Source organism: Lonchura striata, unplaced genomic scaffold (assembly GCF_046129695.1).
Source record: "Lonchura striata isolate bLonStr1 unplaced genomic scaffold, bLonStr1.mat Scaffold_121, whole genome shotgun sequence".
Taxonomy (NCBI): Eukaryota; Metazoa; Chordata; class Aves; order Passeriformes; family Estrildidae; genus Lonchura; species Lonchura striata.
Window position 1 is genome coordinate 98,269 of NW_027461087.1, and position 23,975 is coordinate 122,243.

The 23,975-nt window shown below is 52.2% G+C and overlaps 1 long non-coding RNA gene across 1 annotated transcript; it reads right to left on the minus strand.

Moving 5' to 3' along the window:
* Window positions 1-515: 515 nt before the first annotated feature.
* LOC144248425 (uncharacterized) lies at window positions 516-2,773 on the minus strand. The gene is made up of 3 exons (XR_013341733.1): window positions 2,589-2,773; window positions 2,358-2,407; window positions 516-1,192 (listed from the first exon to the last, which is right to left on the minus strand). It is a non-coding gene; the product is annotated as an uncharacterized LOC144248425 (long non-coding RNA).
* Window positions 2,774-23,975: the final 21,202 nt, after the last annotated feature.

Genomic DNA, 23,975 nt, shown 5'->3' on the forward strand with positions numbered 1-23,975 from the left:
TTATATCGAAGGATGGACCCCACACCGAAGTTGTCCCCACCTCAAACTTGTGCTGCCCTGATAGACCCAAGGGAGCCCTACAAACTGACATCAGGAACCTGGACTGCTGAGTTTTCTTTCCCAGGGAAAATGGAAAAAGGATGTGCCCAGGGGCCCCTGGCCCTGACTGCAAAGAATCCTTATATCGAAGGACGGAGCGCAGACCGAAGGTGTCCCCACCTCAAACTTGTGCTGCCCTGATAGACCCAAGGGAGCCCTACAAACTGACATCAGGAACCTGGACTGCTGAGTTTTCTTTCCCAGGGAAAATGGAAAAAGGATGTGCCCAGGGGCCCCTGGCCTTGGGCTGGGCCCTGACTGCAAAGAATCCTTATATCGAAGGATGGAGCCCAGACCGAAATTCTCCCCATCTTAAACTTGTGCTGCCCTGATAGACCAAAGGGAGCCCTACAAACTGACATCAGGAATCTGGGCTTCTGAATTTGCTTTCACTATGTAGATATCCCTCATTCATTGGCAGGGCCCTGCGATCCCCTTGGTTTTCAGGTCCCACGTTTCCTTTTGCTTCCTCAATGTCAAATCCTCACTGGATTTCCCTCATCTTGCATCTCCCACCCCCAAGTACTCAGGGATTTTTTTTCATGCCGAATACCTGTTTTAATCTGACAGTACAAAGCTTCGGCTTGATTTTTTCTGTGCTGGATTTCTCCTTGGGAAATCTGCCACCATATAACCCTAACCACAACCACTTTGCTTTGCTCAGAATTCACAACCTTCAGACCAGCATCATGGCACCTTACCCACTGGCCCTCCACTGGCACCTTCCCAAAGCATTCCAGTAATGCTCCACATTTTCAGTGGGCATCCTGTCTCGCCCTCATCCTGACCCTAAAAATACACCAAGGAATTCTAAAATAGCCATTAGGAAGGTATAACAATTCTCTAAAAGATGCCAGAGAAAGCCTTCAAAAATCCCCTAATAGCCCTGCAAAAAAAAACACTCAAGGAAGCCTGCTCTGCCTCCAAACCCCTTCCTGTTGCCCTCTAGCCCACAGATGTCATCCCTACCTTTTCGCAGCGGGTCCTGTTGTCCTCTGAGGGTTCTGGCGTTGTCCTGGTGCGAGGGTCGCTGCCCTGTCCCACTGGGAGGCTTCCGGTGTGGTCTCGCTGTCAGGCTTGCTGTGCTGTGCTGCTGTTGTTAGGGGTGAAAAGGGAAAAGGCTGCTTAGGGTGAGGTTAGGGCTGGGTGAGGGGTGCTGCACCTGTACCCTAACTTGCCTCCTAAGCTGTACGCTGTAGCCCTGATCCCCACTGGACTGTCCAGCCCTCAGACCCTCTCCCTTCACCCCTGACCCCTCCCTCAGCCCCCCAGCCCTCAGGCTCTGGCTGTCACCCTCGAACCCCCCTTTGCCCCTCAAGCCCCCTCTCCTCTGCTCCTCAGCCCCCAGCTTCTCTGTGTCACCCTCCAGCTGCCCCTGCCCCCCTCAGCATCTCTCTGTGTCACCCACTGTCCCCTCCCCTGTTCCTCCCTCAGCTCCCAGCCTCTGTCACCCTCAAGCTGTCCCTCAGCCTCTATGCCATGAAAAGACCCTAAAAAACCCACAAAAATGCCCTAAAAAAACCCTCATCTTCAAAATGTCTTAAAACCCTGACAAAAACATGAAAATAGCCTCAGAATGCCCTTAAAATACAATAAAAATACTCTACTTTAAAAAGCCCCTAAAACACCCCTAAAAACCCCCAAAGAACGTTTAAAAAATATCTCTAAATATTCCTAGAAGAGCTCTAAAAATAGCCCCAAAATCCTTAAAACACATTGATGAGACCCTAAAGAAACACCGCAGCGAGGGAGGCTGGAAGATGCGAAGCCGCGCTCCCGGCCCCGGGCGCAGCGTGGCTCCGGCAGGAAAGCGGCTCCTCCGGCAGGAAGAGGCGGCGCCAGGCCAGGAGACCCCCGCCCGCTGCCCCCGGCCCGGCGGGGCCGGCACCGGGCCCGGGGGGCCCCGGCGGCGCCCGAGCCCCGCGCCCGGAGCGGACGGAGCGGCGGCACCGGCGCGGCGCCCGCGCCGCCTCCCCCGCCCGCCAGCCCGGCCAAAGCTCCGCTCGGCTCCGCACGGCTCGCACCGGCGCGGCTCCGGCGGGCCCGCGGCAGCCCAGCCGCGCCCAGCTCCCCTTCCGCCCCGGCCAGCCCCGGCACTTCCGGCAGGGCTCCGCGCCGGACCCTTCGCTGCCGGGCCGGGGGCAGAAGAAGCGCCCCGAATGCAGCGGCACAGCCCGATCCCCGCCCTGCCAGCGCTGCCACGGCTGCAGCTCCCTTCCTCTGAAGCCCCGACACTGATGCCACGCTCCGGCGCTCACCTCACCCTAACAAGGGAAAAGAAATGTAGGCTTCCCTTCAATCGTGTCCCCTAGAAGAGAAGAAAAGAAGCAGCTTTCCTCAAATGATGGCAAAAGGGAGAATTTTACCTCAATCCAAACCCCTTAAAAGGTGGGACCACAGGACTGCCCCCTCCAATTCAACCCCAGGATGACGAAATTTCAAAGGGAAAGGAGAAAAGTCCCCGCTATAAAGGCACAGCACCGGCTCACCTGCTTGGCTGCTGCTTCTCGGCACAAAGGTTTGTCCCTGGGCTCCTCCTTTGAGCAATGCTCCACGTATCCAAGTGTGTATCCAGGTGATCCCCCGGACCCTGTCCAAAGCGCCCACCGTCCTTCCAGGAGACAGCCCCGCGAGCCCCCCACAAACTCCTCTTCTCCAGCAGCTCTGTGCAAAACCCGGCTGAGGCAAAGCCTCACCCTTAAATAACCTCCCCCCGGCAGGACACGCCCCTCCTCCTCATCAACTTAACAGCTCGCACCTGCTGCTGTTGCCACTCTCCAACAGCGTCTCTTGGTCTCTCCCTCTCCAGCACACAGCCCACTTCTCACAGACACAGATCCAACAGAAATCTGCTACAGGTGTTGGCTTTTCTTAATCCACCTGGTTACATGATTAAAACACATACATGCATTGATGGTCATTGAGAGAAAGCTTTCCCCTGGAGAAAACAGTCCTTTTGCCGGCACACTTTGATACACCTTCGGAAAAAGCAGAATCTGCACCAACTCCTAAGACCCCTGCCGAGGAACCCAGCCCTGCCTGGGACACCCAAAGCAGCAGACCTTGAAAAAGGAGGGGAAAAGTCAAGCTTGGAGTGGAAAAAGAGGATAGAACTACAGCAGCCTTTAAAAATGCCTGCACAGAGCAATAGTGGGAACCAGACACATTTATTCTTTCCTTGCTTTCTGTGATGACATAAATAGGAAGTAAGAACACGTTAAACAAAAGGCAGAGCTAGGATTTTACAGGTCTTCATTTTGGCAGCCTGCATGACAAACACCTCTTCCAGGACTGCGATGCCTTTTGGGGAATGGCAGAGAACGGAGGCAAAAGGTGCCGGGAGCCCTTTCTGTTCCCTTCAGCCCCTGCAGCCCCTCCGGTGCTTTCAGGGCACTCTCTTGGTTCGTTCCTAGAGAAAAAGGCTAGGGCATGATTTTCAAAACTACTGCCCGTCCCCAGTCAGAGTTTCCTACATTCCTGGGTACAAATGAGTGGATGGAGAGAGTGGATGGATGCTGTCCAGCAGTGTCCCCAGGGGCATCTGGAGTGTTCACACTGCTGAGCTGAGAAAAACTCACCAAACCCAGCCCAGGGGCCTGTGATCCTCCACCCACCCGGGGGAACTCCGGGCGCTGTAAACAGAGGCCACAGCGCACACCAGGCTCTGCTGTGCCCGGTGAGGAGTCTCTGTATGAGCCCTGAGCCCTGGCATCGCCTCCCAAACACCACAGAGACCTCTTGTGCCATCAGAGAAAAGCCCTGGAGCAAACGTGTGTCCCCAGCACGATCAACAAGAGATGCAGAATTACCTCCTCAATAAAAACACTGTTTCTGATGGAAATGTTACCTCTGTCAACTGTGAGGATTTTATAGGAATACTGGCTCAAGAATTCAGTGACTTCAGGGATTCCATACCACAGGTTCCTGGGACTGCTTGGGCATCCAGAGCCTATAGTATTGGTTAAACTGGTAGAGCTGAGGATACTTATCAGCTTTGTCACAGAGCTGGAACGTCACGCAGGGAGCAAGGGGTTCTCTCGGAGAGTGCAGGAGGCCAGTGAAAACAGCACCAAGGTCCTCCACGACGTCTGCTCCTAGAAAAGCCAAATAAATTAAACTATTGACATGAGCACGGACACTGGGGCAACCTTCCTTACTTTGGGCCTTGCCAGCAGCCCACAGAGCCTCACGCAGAAAAGAACTGATCGAGATCAAAAAGTGTTCCTAGTGACCTAGACAGGTGCTCCTGGCCGCTGAGGTACCTGAAAAACCCTCCAGACATCATCAGCTCTTGCTTAAGCAAATAATCCACCTTCACTGTGTTGTGCCAAAAACACGCCCGGCCCTTAACAGGGAGAGACCCTGCCAGGCACCGCCTCAGAGAAGAACCGAGCTGTACTGGGGGGACACACCCAGCCAACGTGTACGAGTTAAACAGAATTTTCTCTCAGAACTGGGACTTTCAGCACCCCCCAGGTGCTACTCGACTGCCACATACACACAGAGGGCTTCGTGAGGTGCTCTGGGGTTGGCCAGTCCTGCTCCAAGCCCTGCTGATGCCCCGGTGGTTTTAAGGATGTCCTCAAGGAGGTGGTAGAACCTCACAGTGTTTGCCCCTGGAGCTTAATTTCTGAAGTTTTCCTTGGGAAACGCACCCACTTCCTACTTAACAAGGCAGTCCCCTCTCCCTGCTCTCAGGAAGAGCTGCCCACAGGCACGGGAACCACCTTCCTCTCCTGATCGCCACGCTCTGCCCTTAAAACGCTGTTACTGAGGCCAGCTACTTCCACACCAAGACTGTCCATGCAGGGACAGTGTCCCTTCTCTTCAGGGTCAGGGAAAAAGGGCAGAAGCACCTACAGAGCTTCAATGCCCCTCCTGAGCACAAAGCACCGTGAATCTGCACCTCCTGCTGCTTGCAGGGAAGATAATAAAATGCCTCAAGGTAAAAAATGATAAATGGTAAAAAATTATTACAAGAGGGTAGAAGTGATGCTGCTTTCACTCCACTGCTAGAAATGACACATAAAACATAAAAAAAACCCCTGTACCTGTTCCATTTTCAGACTGAAACAACAGCATATTCCTGGCTGCTCATGCAGCAGGGACAACAGCACTGAAGGGAAATGTTTGGATAATCACGTCTTCATTTAAAGAGAACCCAATTCCTTCATCTAAGCCATCACTGCCCTCCATCAGAACAGCCAGCACATCCACGACATCTAATAAGCGAAGGAAAAAATGTAAGCAGAGGATCCAGACTTACTGGGAAAACAACAGAGGTAGAATGCAACATTCCAGGAACACAAGGTAGCTTTTTAGTCACAAAAAAAAAGAAAGAAAAAAAAAAAACACCCAAAAAAAACTAAAAAAAAAAACCCACCAAAAAACAAAAAACCCCAAAAAACCCCAAAGGCACATTTGCCAGGCAATACAATGTTAGGGGCAGCACAAAAATCACAGCTGTACTTCACTCTGCCTTTCAAAGCTGCTGTCCAGCACAGGTTGCCCACAGAAGCTGTGGCTGCCCCCGGATCCCTGGAAGTGTCCAAGGCCAGGCTGGACAGGGCTTGGAGCACCCTGGCATGGTGGAAGGTGTCCCTGCCCATGGCAGGGGTGGAACGGGACGAGCTTTAAATAAAGGTGCCTTCCCATCCAAACCCTTCTGGGATTCCACGATTCTGTGAGCAGCCCCAGGCAGAAGGGCTAAATTTCCATTGTGGTTCGGAAATGCTGCTGCAAGAGCACAAACAGATTTCAAATACTGTTCAAGTGGCACAACCACATCAAAAATTACGTCTGGGGGTAAAGTGGCAACTCTGCAATTCCAGCCTCTGATACCAAGGACACATGGAGGGCTGAATCCAGGGGGCGTTCGGGGTCCGAGTCGGGGTTGTCTTCATGAGCCACCAGCCTGGGGACCCAAAAATCGGGGGGAACCCCGAATTGGGGGGGGACCCAAAATTGGGGGGGTCCTGGGGGGCTCTGGAAGGTCTTTGCAGCATCCCAGGAGGAATTTTGGGAGTCCCAAGGGGGGGTTTGGGGAGTCATGAAGGGAATTTAGGGGGTCTCAGAGAGTTTTTGGGGGGTCCCAGGAGGAATTTTGGGGACCCTGATGGGAATTTTGGGGATCCCAGGGGGTGTTTTGAGGTCCTGGAGAGCTTTTTGGGGGGGTCTCAGGGAGTTTTTGGGGTCCCAGGAGGAATTTCAGGGGTCCTAAAGAGAAATTTGGAGGTCCCAGAAGGTGTTTTGGGGTGACAAATAGAATTTTGGGGGTTCAAGGGGTGTTTTGGGGTCCCGAAGGGAATTTTGGGGGTCCCAGTGGGGTTTTGGGGGTCCTGAAGGGAATTTTGGGCGTCCCAGGGGGGGTTTTGGAGTCCTGGGGAGAATTTTGGGTATCTCAAGAGGTTTTTGGGAGGAATTTTGGGGTCCCAAAGAGAATTTTGTGGGTCCTGGGGAGGGTTTGGGTCCTGAAGTAGAATTTTGGGGGTCCCAGGGGGTTTTGGGGGGTCCCAGGAGGAATTTCAGGGACCCTGATAGGAATTTTGGGGGTCCCAGCGGGGGTTTTGGAGTCCCAAAGGGAATTTTGGCCAACCCAGGGGGAGTTTTGGAGTCCTGGGGAGAATTTTGAGGGTCTCAGGGGGTTTTTGGGTGGAATTTTGGGGGTCCCGAGTGGAATTTTGTGGGTCCTGGGGAGGGTTTGGGGTTCTGAAGGGAATTTTGGGGGTTTCTGGGAGTTTTTTGGGGGTTCCATTAGGAATTTTGAGGTCCTGAAGGGAAATTTGGGGGTCCCAGGGGGGGTTTTGGGGTCCCAAAGGGAATTTTGGAAGTCCCAGGGGGGATTTTGGGGTCCTGGAGAGGTTTTTGGGTGTCCCAGGGGGCCTTGTGATGTCCTGGAGAGAATTTTGGGGGTCTCAGGGGGTCTTGGGGAGGAATTTTGGGGGTCCCAAGTAGAATTTTGTGGGTCCTGGGGGGGGTTTGGGGTCCTCAAGTGGATTTTGGGGGTCTCAGGGGGTTTTGGGGGGTCCCAGGAGGAATTTAGGGGTCCTGAAGGGAATTTTGGGGTCTCAAGGAGTTTTGGGGGGTTTCAGGAGGAATTTCGAGGACCCTGATGGGAATTTTGGAGGTCCCAGGGGGGTTTTTGGGGTCCCAAATGGAAGTTTGGGCGCTCCAGGAGGGGTTTTGGGGTCCCAAAGGGAATTTTGATGGTCTCAGGGGGGTTTTGGGAGGAATTTTGTGGGTCCCGACCAGAATTTTGAGGGTCCTGGGGGTGGGTTTGGGGTCCTGAAGGGAATTTTGAGGTCTCACGAAGTTTTTGGGGGGTCCCAGAAAGAATTTCGGGGACCCTGATGGGAATTTTGGGGCTCCCGGGGGGGGGTTTGGGGTCCCGAAGAGAATTTTGGGGGTCTCAGTGGGGTTTTGGGTCTCCCAGGAGGAATTTCAGGGACCCTGATGGGAATTTGGGGTGTCCCAGGGGGGCTTGTGGTGTCCTGGGGAGAATTTTAGGGGTCTTGGGGGTTTTTTGGGAGGAATTTTGGGGGTCCCGAGTGGAATTTTGTGTGTCCTGGGGAGGGTTTGGGGTTCTGACGGGAATTTTGGGGACTTCTGGGAGTTTGTGGGGGGTCCCAGGAGGAATTTGGGGTTTGTGAGAACCCCAGCCTTTCTCTGGGGTCTCATGTGGTGAAATTCCTCCTCCAACCCGTGCTTCCAAAGAAAAACTCCGCAGGCTTTAGCTGTTCAGTCTCAAGGCAGTTTATCGCTAGTTATCTAACAGATTATGTTCTTGCACTGCGGCTGTTTGATCAGCGGCCTGGGTAGAGGCACACACACACCCTGACATCCTCTCTATCTGCTGTCTTCTTCGTCTCTCCCCCCACCCAGGGCTGCTGCTATCTTTTATAAGATATATTACGTATAACATGTTTACAATTATTCCCCAGTACCTACTACCTACGTTGCCAAGTGTTTTTCTACTCTAAACCAATCTGTGAGTGCCAACATCACCAAGAACATGGAGGTAAGGAAAAAGAAGGAGGAAGAACAGGATCAGCCCACTTTCCTCCATCTTAGAACTCCTGACCCCCATGTACAAAGTGAAAACCCCCCTGGACATGTGCTAAAACCCCCTTGTACAATACTAAAAAAATTTCCCCTCTACTTTGTAATTACTTTTACTATACTATCTAACCTTTTGTGATTGCTTGTTCCACCTCCAAAATTGGTAACTCATTCCATGGCTCAAACTCACAATCACAGCTGTTTCCAGCTGCCTGCCAGGGTCCCAAATGCTTCTGACCAAGGCCTGGAACCACTAAAAATGTCTGAGAGACATTATGAGTTCCCACAGGGGTCCTGAAAAGAAATCTGGGGGTCCCAGGGGGGGTTTTGGGGTCCTGAAGGGAATTTTGGGTGTCCCAGGGGGTTTTTGGAGTCCTGGGGAGAATTTTGAGGGTCTCAGGGGAGTTTTGGGAGGAATTTTGGGGTCCTGAGTAGAATTTTGTGGGTCCTGGGGGAAGTTTTGAGGTCCCGAAGGGAATTTTGGGAGTCATAGGGGGAGTTTTGAAGTCCTGGGGAAAATTTTGAGGGTCTTAGGGGGTTTTTGGGAGGAATTTTGAGGGTCCCGAGTAGAATTTTGGGGATCCTGGGGGGGAGGTTTGGGGTCCTGAAGTGAATTTTGGGGTCTCAGGAAGTTTTTGGGGGGTCCCAGAAAGAATTTTGGGGACCCCGATGGGAATTTGGGGCTCCCGGGGGGGTTTTTGGAGTCCGGAAGGGAATTTTGGGGGACCAGGGGGGGTTTTGGGGTCCCAATGGGAATTTTGGGAGTTCCAAGGGGGTGGGTTGGGGTCCGGAAGGGAATTTTAGGGGTCTCAGGGGGTTTTTGGGGGTACCTGGAGGAATTTCGGGGACCCTGATGGGAAATTTGGGAGTCCCAGGGGGGGTTTTGGGGTCCTGAAGGGAATTTTGGGCGTCCCAGGGGGAGTTTTGGAGTCCTGGGGAGAATTTTGGGGGTCTCAGGGGGTTTTCGGGAGGAATTTTGGGGGTCCCGAGTAGAATTTTGTGGGTCCTGGGGAGGGTTTGGGGTCCTGAAGGGAATTTTTGGGTCTCAGGGAGTTTTTGGGGGGGTCCCAGGAGGAATTTTGGGGACCGTGATGGGAATTTTGGGGGTCCCAGGGGGGTTTTTGGAGTCCCGAAGGGAATTTTGGGGGTCCCAGACGGGGTTTTGAGGGTCCCAAAGGGAATTTTTTGGTCTCTGGAGTTTTTGGGGTCCCAGGAAAAACTTCGGGGTCCTGAAGGGAATTTTGGGAGTCACAGGGGGCGTTTTGGAGTCCTGGGGAGAATTTTGGGGGTCTAAGGGCTTTTTTGGGAGGAATTTTGGGGGTCCCGGGTAGAATTTTGGGGGTCCTGGGGAGGTTTTATGGTCCTGAAGTGAATTTTGGGGTCTCTGGGAGTTTTTGGGGGGTCCCAAGAGGAATTTTGGGGACCCCGATGGGAATTTTGGGGATCCCAGGGGTGTTTTGGGGTCCCGAAGGGAATTTTGGGAGTCCCAGGGGGGGGGGTTGGAGTCCTGGGGAGAATTTTGATGGTCTCAGGGTTTTTTTGGGAGGAATTTCGGGGGTCCTGAGTAGAATTTTGGGGGTTCTGGAGGTGGGTTTGGGGTCCTGAAGGAAACTTTGGGGGTCTCAAGGAGTTTTGGGGGGTCCCAGGAGGAATTTCGGGGACTCTGATGGGAATTTTTAGGGGTCCCAGGGGGGGTTTTGGAGTCCCGAAGGGAATTTTGTGCGTTCCAGGGGGGGTTTTGGAGTCCTGGGTGGAATTTTGAGGGTCCTGGGGGTATGTTTGGGGTTCTGAAGGGAATTTTGGGGTCTCACGAAGTTTTTGGGGGGTCCCAGGAGGAATTTCGGGGACCCTGATGGGAATTTTGGGGGTCTCAGGGGGTATTGGGGGGTCCCATGAGGACTTTCGGGGTCCTGAAGGGAATTTTGGGGTGTCAAGGAGTTTTGGGGGGTCCCAGGAGGAATTTCGGGGAGTCTGATGGGAATTTTGAGGGGTTCCAGGGGGGGTTTTGGAGTCCTGGGGAGAATTTTAGGGGTCTCAGGGTTTTTTTGGGAGGAATTTTGGGGGTCCCGATTAGAATTTTGTGGGTCCTGGGGAGGGTTTGGGGTTCTGAAGGGAATTTTGGGGGTCTATGGAAGTATTTGGGGGGTCCCAGGAGGAATTTTGGGGTCCTGAAGGGAATTTTGGGGGTCCTAGGGGGGGTTTTGGGGTCCCAAAAGGAATTTTGGGCGTCCCAGGGGGTTTTTGGGGGTCCCAGGAAGAATTTCCGGGTCCTGAAGGGAATTCTGGGGCTCCCAGGGGGGTTTTGGGGTCCCAAATGGAATTTTAGGCATTCCAGGGAGAGGTTTGGAGTCCTGGGGAGAATTTTGAGGGTCTCCGGGGGTTTTTGGGGGGAATTTTGGAGGTCCCGAGTAGAATTTTTTGGGTCCTGGGGGAGGTTTTGGGGTCCTGAAAAGAATTTTGGGGGTCTCACGAAGTTTTTGGGGGTCCCAGAAATAATTTTGGTGACCCTGATAGGAATTTGGGGGGTCTCAGGGGGTTTTGGGGGGTCCCACGAGGAATTTTGGCGTCTTGAAGGGAATTTTGGGGTCTCAAAGAGTTTTGGGGGCTTCCCAGGAGGAATTTTGGGGACCCTGATGGGAATTTTGGGTGTCCCAGGGGGGGTTTCGGGGTCCTGAAGGGAATTTTGGTGGTCCCAGGGGGGTTATCTGGGTTCTGAAGGGAATTTTGTGGGTCCCAGGGGGGTGTTCTGGGTTCCGAATGGAATTTTGTGGGTCCCAGGGGGGTTTTTGGGGTCCCTAAGGGAATTTTGGGCGTTCCAGGGCCGTCCCGATGGTTTTGGGGTCGCGCTGGCTGCGGGGCTGCAGTACCGCCCTGTGTCCACAAGGCGGCAGCATTTGTCAAGTGAGTCCGCGACAAGATGGCGGTCCGTGGGGACCTTGATGGTGACAGGCGTTTTTTGCCGATGCCTGTCGGCTCCCGCCAAAAACCCGCACGCTCGCGGCGCTCCTGACCCCACAGCCCGTGTGCACGGCATCGTAACCGCCGCGGAAAATCCCGTCGCGGGGCGCCGGCGGTGCGGGCAATTCAGGCAGTGTAAAAAACAGACACGGGTCCTCGAATTTCAACGTCCTCGTTTTCGCGCCCTCTCGAGAAGGTCAAGCGAGTCCGCGCCAAGCCCCTCCCAAGATGGCGGCCGCGGGCGGCGGGCTGCAGTGCCGCTCTCTGCCCACACGGCGGCAGCACTGTGCCGTCAGCAGCGAATGCCCCAAAGATCCGCGCGGGAAAGAACGGAACAAAAACCCTGCCTCGGACCTGATAGGAACCGAAAGAAAAAACCTTTCCTCTTAAACTGCATTTCAACAGAGTTTATTTTTACATTTTTCACATTTATATTCACATTCGGATTTATAATGTATATTGATATATAATTGTATTTTCATAATTCCTTACATTTATTCCATTTATTATATTTTATTATATTTTAGATTTTATACATATCTTAATAGATTGCTTACATATTTCTATAGTTAGATTTAGAGTTCTAAAAGGTTTATATTGATTAAAATAAAAACCTGACTCTATCCAAGTAAAAATCTTTTTAAAAAACCCTTTATTTAAACTCCATTTAAATTTATTTCTATTTTTCGCATTTATAGTCAAATTTACATTTTAAATGTAGATTGATGTATGGTGCTATTTATAGTCTATCTCTTCCTAATACTATTTTTATTTCTATTTTATATTTTTATATATATCTGTATACATTGAATATATATTTCCATATTTAGAACAATATCAAAATAAAATGTATATTCATATTTTTTCCATTAATGCCCTGCCTCTAACCAAATAAAAACAAAAACAAAAACAAAAAAATCTTTCTATAAACAATACTTGAATATATATTGAATACACCCTGCATTACAAATTGCAGGGGAAATGGATTCCCTCATGATTTGAACACAAGAAATAATGGAAAAGGAAGCTTTTTCCCACAATTTAAACCCCTTTTCTCTCCATAACCCCTCATTTTTCTGGGAGCGCTGTGGAAGGTCTGGGGGTTCTAAGGAGGGATTGACACAATAAAAGGGGAAAGTTGAAAGCTCTCCCGTGGAACCCCACATGCTGCCCGGCCTGCTCAGGTGCTGCCCCTTGGCAAGAGGGCTCTTCCCTCGGCATTTTCTCAAAGGGATGCTCGTGCCCGGGTGGGTCCGGCTGCTCCCCGATCCCTGCTGGATGTTCCAGCCATAGCTCCTGGAGGGACACTTGGGATACCCCTGTTAGCCCCTCGGGATTAGCAGCTCCCTGTGCAGGTGTGCCCAGGTAGCTGCACTGAAAGCAGCTGCTCACACGGGGAGCTGCTACACCTAGGAGTGGGGGATGAGGTGAAGAAAGGTCCTGTGGGGTGTTCCCTTCCCTACGCAGGCCTTTGCCAGACCCTTCAACAATGGGGTGCCAGATTTTCATTGCCAAGATAATTAACAGTCTTTCCCCTGGCCAAACAGGAATTGTGCTTCCAAAATTGCAAACAGTGAATGATTTCTTGCAGACACCAGCTGCCAACACCAGGAACTCTCACTGCCTTTGGAGAGCAGCACGCCTCCAGTGAACACACATCAACACACAGGGAGGGTGAGGTAGGTTTTACACGGAAAAAGGGCAGAGGTCGGGTCACAAGGCCTGTGGCCCCAGGTGACTTGATACATCTTTTTGTTCTGAATGGCACAGGATTTCTCCAGCAGCAAAACTGCTGACAGCAAGAATTCTGCCTGTCCTGGAAGAGACAAGGACCTCCTCAAAATTGACATCAGGAAGTGAAGAGGGAGAGCCATGTTTCACACAGAATAGGGCCAGTGACAGAGTCCAAGAGCCAGAAGCCATGAAAAAAGGGTTGCCCCTTGGAAATCTGAATGGAGAAGGATGTGTTGTGGACCCAAGCTGCTTTCATGTCGATGAGGGGTTGCCTTGATGATCCCAAGCAAAAATCGAAAACTGACGTCAGGAACCGGGACTGGCGAGCATGCATTCCTAGAGAAAATAGCTTGAATTCACGCAGACCACCATGCGGTCCTGGGTGGGCAGCTGAGTGCAGGAAATATGAACATAGAAAAATACAATCCAGGCCCAAACCGCACCCACCTCAAACTTGTGCTGCCCTGATACACCCAAGGGAGACCTACAAACTGACATCAGGAACCTGGACTGCTGAGTTTTCTTTCCCAGGGAAAATGGAAAAAGGATGTGCCCAGGGGCCCATGGCCCTGGGCTGGGCCCTGACTGCAAAGAATCCTTATATCGAAGGATGGAGCCCACACCGAAGTTGTCCCCACCTCAAACTTGTGCTGCCCTGATACACCCAAGAGAACCCTACAAACTGACATCAGGAACCTGGATTGCTGAGTTTTCTTTCCCAGGGAAAATGGAAAAAGGATATGCCCGGGGGCCCCTGGACATGGGCTGGCACCTCACTGCCAAAAATCCTTATATTGAAGGATGCAACCCACACCGAAGTTGTCCCCACCTCAAACTTGTGCTGCCCTGATAGACCCAAGGGAGCCCTACAAACTGACATCAGGAACCTGGACTGCTGAGTTTTCTTTCCCAGGGAAAATGGAAAAAGGATGTGCCCAGGAGCCCCTAACCATGGGCTGGGCCCTGACTGCAAAGAATCCTTATATCAAAGGATGGAGCCCAGACCGAAGTTGTTCCCACCTCAATCTTGTGCTGCCCTGATAGACCCAAGGGAGCCCTACAAACTGACATCAGGAACCTGGACTGCTGAGTTTTCTTTCCCAGGGAAAATGGAAAAAGGATGTGCCCAGGGGCCCCTTGCCCTGACTGCAAAGAATCCTTATATCGAAGGATGGACCACACACCGAAGTTGTCCCCACCTCAAACTTGTGCTGCCCTGATAGACCGAAGGGAGGCCTACAAACTGACATCAGGAACCTGGATTGCTGAGTTTTCTTTTTACGGGGAAAAGGGACAAAGCTTTTGCCCAGGGGCCCCTGGCCCTGGGCCGGGCCAGCACTGCAAAAAATCCTGATATCGAAGGATGGAGCCCACACCGAAGTTGTCCCCACCTCAAACTTGTGCTGCCCTGATAGACCCAAGGGAGCCCTACAAACTGACATCAGGAACCTGGACTGCTGAGTTTTCTTTCCCAGGGAAAATGGCCAAAGGATGTGCCCAGGGGCCCCTGGCCCTGGGCTGGGGCCTCACTGCAAAAAATCCTTATATCAAAGGATGGAGCCCAGACCGAAGTTGTCCCCACCTCAAACTTGTGCTGCCCTGATAGACCCAAGGGAGCCCTACAAACTGACATCAGGAACCTGGACTGCTGAGTTTTCTTTCCCAGGGAAAATGGAAAAAGGATGTGCCCAGGAGCCCCTGGCCCTGGGCAGGGACCTCACTGCAAAGAATCCTTATATCGAAGGATGGACCCCACACCGAAGTGTCCCCACCTCAAACTTGTGCTGCCCTGATAGACCCAAGGGAGCCCTACAAACTGACATCAGGAACCTGGACTGCTGAGTTTTCTTTCCCAGGGAAAATGGCCAAAGGATGTGCCCAGGGGCCCCTGGCCCTGACTGGAAAAAAATCCTTATATCGAAAAATGGACCCCACACCGAAGTTGTCCCCACCTCAAACTTGTGCTGCCCTGATAGACCCAAGGGAGCCCTACAAACTGACATCAGGAACCTGGACTGCTGAGTTTTCTTTCCCAGGGAAAATGTCCAAAGGATGTGCACAGGGGCCCCTGGTCCTGGGCTGGGCCCTGACTGCAAAAAATCCTTAAATCGAAGGATGGAGCCCTGACCAAAGTTGTCCCCACCTCAAACTTGTGCTGCCCTGATAGACCCAAGGGAGCCCTACAAACTGACATCAGGAACCTGGACTGCTGAGTTTTCTTTCCCAGGGAAAATGGCCAAAGGATGTGCCCAGGGGCCCCTGGCCCTGGGCTGGGGCCTCACTGCAAAAAATCCTTATATCAAAGGATGGAGCCCAGACCGAAGTTGTCCCCACCTCAAACTTGTGCTGCCCTGATAGACCCAAGGGAGCCCTACAAACTGACATCAGGAACCTGGACTGCTGAGTTTTCTTTCCCAGGGAAAATGGAAAAAGGATGTGCCCAGGGGCCCCTTGCCCTGACAGCAAAAAATCCTTATATCGAAGGATGGAGCCCACACCGAAGTTGTCCCCACCTCAAACTTGTGCTGCCCTGATAGACCCAAGGGAGCCCTACAAACTGACATCAGGAACCTGGACTGCTGAGTTTTCTTTCCCAAGGAAAATGGCCAAAGGATGTGCCCAGGGGCCCCTAGCCCTGGGCTTGGACCTCACTGCAAAAAATCCTTATATCAAAGGATGGAGCCCAGACCGAAGATGTCCCCACCTCAAAATTGTGCTGCCCTGATAGACCCAAGGGAGCCCTACAAACTGACATCAGGAACCTGGACTGCTGAGTTTTCTTTCCCAGGCAAAATGGCCAAAGGATGTGCCCAGGGGCCCCTGGACCTGGGCTGGGCCCTGACTGCAAAAAATTCTTATATCGAAGGATGGAGCCCAGACCAAAATTGTTCCCACCTCAAACTTGTGCTGCCCTGATAGACCCAAGGGAGCCCTACAAACTGACATCAGGAACCTGGACTGCTGAGTTTTCTTTCCCAGGGAAATTGGCTGCAGGTCCTGAAGGGAACAAAAAGGGCTCCCGGCCTTTGCCTCTGTTCTCTAACATTCCCCAAAAGGCATCGCAGTCCCGGAAGAGGTGTTTGTCATGTAGCCTGCCAAAATAAAATCTTTTAAAATTCTAGCTCTGCCTTTTTTTTAACGTGTTCTTACTTCCTATTTATGTAATCGCAGAAAGCAAGGAAAGAATAAATGTGTCTGGTTCCCACTATTGCTCTGTGCAGGCATTTTTAAAGTCTGCTGTAGTTCTATCCTCTTTTTCCACTCCAAGCTTCACTTTTCCCCCCTTTTTCAATGTCTGCTGCTTTGGGTTTCCCAGGCAGGGCTGGGTTCCTCGGCAGGGGTCTTAGGAGTTGGTGCAGATTCCGCTTTTTCCGAAGGTGTATCAAAGTGTGCCGGCAAAAGGATTGTTTTCTCCAGGAAAAAGCTTTCTCTCAATGACCATCAATGCATGTATGTGTTTTAATCTTGTAACCAGGTGGATTAAGAAAAGCCGACACCTGTAGCAGAGTTTTGTTGGATCTGTGTCTGTGAGAAGTGGGCTGTGTGCTGGAGAGGGAGAGACCAAGAGATGCTGTTGGAGAGTGGCAACAGCAGCAGGTGTGAGCTGCTAACTTGATGAGGGCTCAGAGCAGACACAGGTGTGAGCTGTTAAGATGATGAGGAAGAGGGGCGGATCCCTCTGGGGGGAGGTTATTTAAGGGCGAGGCTTTGCCTCATCCTGCTTTAGCATGGAGCTGCTGGAGAAGAGGAGTTTATGGGGGCCTCCCAGGGCTGTCTCATGAAAGGACGGTGAGTACTTTGAACATGGTTTGGGGGATCACCTGGGCACATCCTTTTTCCATTTTCCCTGGGAAAGAAAACTCAGCAGTCCAGGTTCCTGATGTCAGTTTGTAGGGCTCCCTTGGGTCTATCAGGGCAGCACAAGTTTGAGGTGGGGACAAATTCGGTCTGGGGTCCATCCTTCGATATATGGATTTTTTGCAGTCAGAGCCAGGGGCCCCTGGGCACATCCTTTTTCCATTTTCCCTGGGAAAGAAAACTCAGCAGTCCAGGTTCCTGATGTCAGTTTGTAGGGCTCCCTTGGGTCTATCAGGGCAGCACAAGTTTGAGGTGGGGACAACTTCGGTGTGGGGTCCATCCTTCGATATAAGGATTTTTTGTAGTGAGGCCCCTGCCCAGGGCCAGGGGCCCCTGGGCACATCCTTTTTCCATTTTCCCTGGGAAAGAAAACTCAGCAGTCCAGGTTCCTGATGTCAGTTTGTAGGGCTCCCTTGGGTCTATCAGGGCAGCACAAGTTTGAGGTTGGGACAACTTCGATGTGGGGTGCATCCTTCGATATAAGGATTTATTGCAGTCAGGGCCAGGGGCCCCTGGGCACACCCTTTTTCCATTTTCCCTGGGAAAGAAAACTCAGCAGTCCAGGTTCCTGATGTCAGTTTGTAGGGCTCCCTTGGGTCTATCAGGGCAGCACAAGTTTGAGGTGGGGACAACTTCGGTGTGGGGTCCATCCTTCGATATAAGGATTCTTTGCAGTCAGGGCCCAGCCCAGGACCAGGGGCCCCTGGGCACATCCTTTTTCCATTTTCCCTGGGAAAGAAAACTCAGCAGTCCAGGTTCCTGATGTCAGTTTGTAGGGCTCCCTTGGGTCTATCAGGGCAGCACAAGTTTGAGGTGGGGACAACTTCGGTGTGGGGTCCATCCTTCGATATAAGGATTTTTTGCAGTCAGGGCCAGGGGCCCCTGGGCACATCCTTTGGCCATTTTCCCTGGGAAAGAAAACTCAGCAGTCCAGGTTCCTGATGTCAGTTTGTAGGGCTCCCTTGGGTCTATCAGGGCAGCACAAGTTTGAGGTGGGGACAAATTCGGTGTGGGCTCCATCCTTCGATATAAGGATTTTTTGTAGTGAGGGCCCTGTCCAGGGCCAGGGGCCCCTGTGCACATCCTTTTTCCATTTTCCCTCGGAAAGAAAACTCAGCAGTCCAGGTTCCTGATGTCAGTTTGTAGGGCTCCCTTGGGTCTATCAGGGCAGCACAAGTTTGAGGTGGGGACAACTTCGGTGTGGGGTCCATCCTTCAATATAAGGATTTTTTGCAGTCAGGGCCAGGGGCCCCTGTGCACATCCTTTTTCCATTTTCCCTGGGAAAGAAAACTCAGCAGTCCAGGTTCCTGATGTCAGTTTGTAGGGCTCCCTTGGGTCTATCAGGGCAGCACAAGTTTGAGGTGGGGACAACTTCGGTGTGGGGTCCATCCTTCGATATAAGGATTTTTTGCAGTGAGGCCCCTGCCCAGGAGCAGGGGCCCCTGGGCACATCCTTTTTCCATTTTCCCTGGGAAAGAAAACTCAGCAGTCCAGGTTCCTGATGTCTGTTTGTAGGGCTCCCTTGGGTCTATCAGGGCAGCGCAAGTTTGAGGTGGGGACAACTTCGGTGTGGGGTCCATCCTTCGATATAAGGATTTTTTGCAGTCAGGGCCAGGGGCCCCTGGGCACATCCTTTTTCCTTTTTCCCTGGGAAAGAAAACTCAGCAGTCCAGGTTCCTGATGTCAGTTTGTAGGGCTCCCTTGGGTCTATCAGGGCAGCACAAGTTTGAGGTGGGGACAACTTCGGTGTGGGGTCCATCCTTCGATATAAGGATTTTTTGCAGTCAGGGCAAGGGGCCCCTGGGCACATCCTTTGGCCATTTTCCCTGGGAAAGAAAACTCAGCAGTCCATGTTCCTGATGTCAGTTTGTAGGGCTCCCTTGGGTCTGTCAGGGCAGCACAAGTTTGAGGTGGGGACAACTTCGGTGTGGGGTCCATCCTTCGATATAAGGATTTTTTGCAGTGAGGCCCCTGCCCAGGAGCAGGGGCCCCTGGGCACATCCTTTTTCCATTTTCCCTGGGAAAGAAAACTCAGCAGTCCAGGTTCCTGATGTCAGTTTGTAGGGCTCCCTTGGGTCTATCAGGGCAGCACAAGTTTGAGGTGGGGACAACTTCGGTCTGGGCTCCATCCTCCAATATAAGGATTTTTTGCAGTCAGGGCAAGGGGCCCCTGGGCACATCCTTTATCCATTTTCCCTGGGAAAGAAAACTCAGCAGTCCAGGTTCCTGATGTCAGTTTGTAGGGCTCCCTTGGGTCTATCAGGGCAGCACAATTTTGAGGTTGGGACAACTTCGATGTGGGGTCCATCCTTCGATATAAGGATTTTTTGCAGTCAGGGCCAGGGGCCCCTGGGCACATCCTTTTTCCATTTTCCCTGGGAAAGGAAACTCAGCAGTCCAGGTTCCTGATGTCAGATTGTATGGCTCCCTTGGGTCTATCAGGGCAGCACAAGTTTGAGGTGGGGACAACATCGGTGTGGGGTCCATCCTTCGATATAAGGATATTTTGCAGTCAGGGCCAGGGGCCGCTGGGCACATCCTTTTTCCATTTTCCCTGGGAAAGAAAACTCAGCAGTCCAGGTTCCTGATGTCAGTTTGTAGGGCTCCCTTGGGTCTATCAGGGCAGCACGAGTTTGAGGTGGGGACAACTTCGGTGTGGGGTCCATCCTTCAATATATGGATTTTTGTAGTGAGGCCCCAACCCAGGGCCAGGGGCCCCTGGGCACATCCTTTTTCCATTTTCCCTGGGAAAGAAAACTCAGCAGTCCAGGTTCCTGATGTCAGTTTGTAGGGCTCCCTTGGGTCTATCAGGACAGCACAAGTTTGAGGTGGGCACAACTTCGGTGTGGGGTCCATCCTTCGATATAAGGATTTTTTGCAGTCAGGGCCAGGGGCCCACGGCCAGGGGCCCCTGGGCACATCCTTTTTCCATTTTCCCTGGGAAAGAAAACTCAGCAGTCCAGGTTCCTGATGTCAGTTTGTAGGGCTCCCTTGGGTCTATCAGGGCAGCACAAGTTTGAGGTGGCGACAACTTCGGTGTGGGGTCCATCGTTCAATATAAGGATTTTTTGCAGTCAGGGCCAGGGGCCCCTGGGCACATCCTTTTTCCATTTTCCCTGGGAAAGAAAACTCAGCAGTCCAGGTTCCTGATGTCTGTTTGTAGGGCTCCCTTGGGTCTATCAGGGCAGCGCAAGTTTGAGGTGGGGACAACTTCGGTGTGGGGTCCATCCTTCGATATAAGGATTTTTTGCAGTCAGGGCCAGGGGCCCCTGGGCACATCCTTTTTCCTTTTTCCCTGGGAAAGAAAACTCAGCAGTCCAGGTTCCTGATGTCAGTTTGTAGGGCTCCCTTGGGTCTATCAGGGCAGCACAAGTTTGAGGTGGGGACAACTTCGGTGTGGGGTCCATCCTTCGATATAAGGATTTTTTGCAGTCAGGGCAAGGGGCCCCTGGGCACATCCTTTGGCCATTTTCCCTGGGAAAGAAAACTCAGCAGTCCAGGTTCCTGATGTCAGTTTGTAGGGCTCCCTTGTGTCTATCAGGGCAGCACAAGTTTGAGGTCGGGACAACTTCGGTGTGGGGTCCATCCTTCGATATAAGGATTTTTTGCAGTCAGGGCCAGGGGCCCCTGGGCACATCCTTTGGCCATTTTCCCTGGGAAAGAAAACTCAGCAGTCCAGGTTCCTGATGTAGGTTTGTAGGGCTCCCTTGGGTCTATCAGGGTAGCAGAAGTTTGATGTGAAGACAACTTGAGTGTACGCTCCATCCTTCGATATAAGGATGTTTTGCAGTCAGGGCCAGAGGCCCCTGGGCACATCCTTTTTCCATTTTCCCTGGGAAAGAAAACTCAGCAGTCCAGGTTCCTGATGTCAGTTTGTAGGGCTCCCTTGGGTCTATCAAGGCAGCACAAGTTTGAGGTGGGGACAACTTCGGTGTGGGGTCCATCCTTCAATATAAGGATTTTTTGCAGTGAGGCCCCAACCCAGGGCCAGGGGCCCCTGGGCACATCCTTTTTCCATTTTCCCTGGGAAAGAAAACTCAGCAGTCCAGGTTCCTGATGTCAGTTTGTAGGGCTCCCTTGGGTGTATCAGGGCAGCACAAGTTTGAGGTGGGGACAACTTCGGTGTGGGGTCCATCCTTCGATATAAGGATTCTTTGCAGTCAGGGCCAGGGGCCCCTGGGCACATCCTTTTTCCATTTTCCCTGGGAAAGAAAACTCAGCAGTCCAGGTTCCTGATGTCAGTTTGTAGGGCTCCCTTGGGTGTATCAGGGCAGCACAAGTTTGAGGTGGGGACAACTTCGGTGTGGGGTCCATCCTTCGATATAAGGATTTCTTGTACTAAGGTCCCGGTCCAGCGCCAGGGGCCCCTGGGCAAATCCTTTATCCATTTTCCCTGGGAAAGAAAACTCAGCAGTCCAGGTTCCTGATGTCAGTTTGTAGGGCTCCCTTGTGTCTATCAGGGCAGCACAAGTTTGAGGTCGGGACAACTTCGGTGTGGGGTGCATCCTTCGATATAAAGATTTTTTGCAGTCATGGCCAGGGGCCCCTGTGCACACCCTTTTTCCATTTTCCCTGGGAAAGAAAACTCAGCAGTCCAGGTTCCTGATGTCAGTTTGTAGGGCTCCCTTGGGTGTATCAGGGCAGCACAAGTTTGAGGTGGGGACAACTTCGGTGTGGGGTCCATCCTTCGATATAAGGATTCTTTGCAGTCAAGGCCAGGGGCCGCAGGGCACATCCTTTTTCCATTTTCCCTGGGAAAGAAAACTCAGCAGTCCAGGTTCCTGATGTCAGTTTGTAGGGCTCCCTTGGGTCTATCAAGGCAGCACAAGTTTGAGGTGGGGAGAACTTTGGTGTGGGGTCCATCCTTCGATATAAGGATTTTTTGCAGTCAGGGCCAGGGGCCCCTGGGCACATCCTTTTTCCATTTTCCCTGGGAAAGAAAACTCAGCAGTCCAGGTTCCTGATGTCAGTTTGTAGGGCTCCCTTGGGTGTATCAGGGCAGCACAAGTTTGAGGTGGGGACAACTTCGGTGTGGGGTCCATCCTTCGATATAAGGATTTTTTGCAGTCAGGGCCAGGGGCCCCTGGGCACATCCTTTTTCCATTTTCCCTGGGAAAGAAAACTCAGCAGTCCAGGTTCCTGATGTCAGTTTGTAGGGCTCCCTTAGGTGTATCAGGGCAGCACAAGTTTGAGGTGGGGACAACTTCGGTGTGGGGTGCATCCTTCGATATAAAGATTTTTTGCAGTCATGGCCAGGGGCCCCTGTGCACATCCTTTTTCCATTTTCCCTGGGAAAGAAAACTCAGCAGTCCAGGTTCCTGATGTCAGTTTGTAGGGCTCCCTTGGGTGTATCAGGGCAGCACAAGTTTGAGGTGGGGACAACTTTGGTGTGGGGTCCATCCTTCGATATAAGGATTCTTTGCAGTCAGGGCCAGGGGCCCCTGGGCACATCCTTTTTCCATTTTCCCTGGGAAAGAAAACTCAGCAGTCCAGGTTCCTGATGTCAGTTTGTAGAGCTCTCTTAGGTGTATCAGGGCCGCACAAGTTTGAGGTGGGGACAACTTCGGTGTGGGGTCCATCCTTCGATATAAAGATTCTTTGCAGTCAGGGCCAGGGGCCCCTGGGCACATCCTTTTTCCATTTTCCCTGGGAAAGAAAACTCAGCAGTCCAGGTTCCTGATGTCAGTTTGTAGGGCTCCCTTGGGTCTATCAGGGCAGCACAAGTTTGAGGTGGGGACAACTTCGGTGTGGGGTCCATCCTTCAATATAAGGATTTTTTGCAGTGAGGCCCCAACCCAGGGCCAGGGGCCCCTGGGCACATCCTTTTTCCATTTTCCCTGGGAAAGAAAACTCAGCAGTCCAGGTTCCTGATGTCAGTTTGTAGGGCTCCCTTGGGTGTATCAGGGCAGCACAAGTTTGAGGTGGGGACAACTTCGGTGTGGGGTCCATCCTTCGATATAAGGATTCTTTGCAGTCAGGGCCAGGGGCCCCTGGGCACATCCTTTTTCCATTTTCCCTGGGAAAGAAAACTCAGCAGTCCAGGTTCCTGATGTCAGTTTGTAGGGCTCCCTTGGGTGTATCAGGGCAGCACAAGTTTGAGGTGGGGACAACTTCGGTGTGGGGTCCATCCTTCGATATAAGGATTTCTTGTACTAAGGTCCCGGTCCAGCGCCAGGGGCCCCTGGGCAAATCCTTTATCCATTTTCCCTGGGAAAGAAAACTCAGCAGTCCAGGTTCCTGATGTCAGTTTGTAGGGCTCCCTTGTGTCTATCAGGGCAGCACAAGTTTGAGGTCGGGACAACTTCGGTGTGGGGTGCATCCTTCGATATAAAGATTTTTTGCAGTCATGGCCAGGGGCCCCTGTGCACATCCTTTTTCCATTTTCCCTGGGAAAGAAAACTCAGCAGTCCAGGTTCCTGATGTCAGTTTGTAGGGCTCCCTTGGGTGTATCAGGGCAGCACAAGTTTGAGGTGGGGACAACTTCGGTGTGGGGTCCATCCTTCGATATAAGGATTCTTTGCAGTCAGGGCCAGGGGCCGCAGGGCACATCCTTTTTCCATTTTCCCTGGGAAAGAAAACTCAGCAGTCCAGGTTCCTGATGTCAGTTTGTAGGGCTCCCTTGGGTCTATCAAGGCAGCACAAGTTTGAGGTGGGGACAACTTCGGTGTGGGGTCCATCCTTCGATATAAGGATTTTTTGCAGTCAGGGCCAGGGGCCCCTGGGCACATCCTTTTTCCATTTTCCCTGGGAAAGAAAACTCAGCAGTCCAGGTTCCTGATGTCAGTTTGTAGGGCTCCCTTGGGTGTATCAGGGCAGCACAAGTTTGAGGTGGGGACAACTTCGGTGTGGGGTCCATCCTTCGATATAAGCATTTTTTGCAGTCAGGGCCAGGGGCCCCTGGGCACATCCTTTTTCCATTTTCCCTGGGAAAGAAAACTCAGCAGTCCAGGTTCCTGATGTCAGTTTGTAGGGCTCCCTTAAGTGTATCAGGGCAGCACAAGTTTGAGGTGGGGACAACTTCGGTGTGGGGTGCATCCTTCGATATAAAGATTTTTTGCAGTCATGGCCAGGGGCCCCTGTGCACATCCTTTTTCCATTTTCCCTGGGAAAGAAAACTCAGCAGTCCAGGTTCCTGATGTCAGTTTGTAGGGCTCCCTTGGGTGTATCAGGGCAGCACAAGTTTGAGGTGGGGACAACTTTGGTGTGGGGTCCATCCTTCGATATAAGGATTCTTTGCAGTCAGGGCCAGGGGCCCCTGGGCACATCC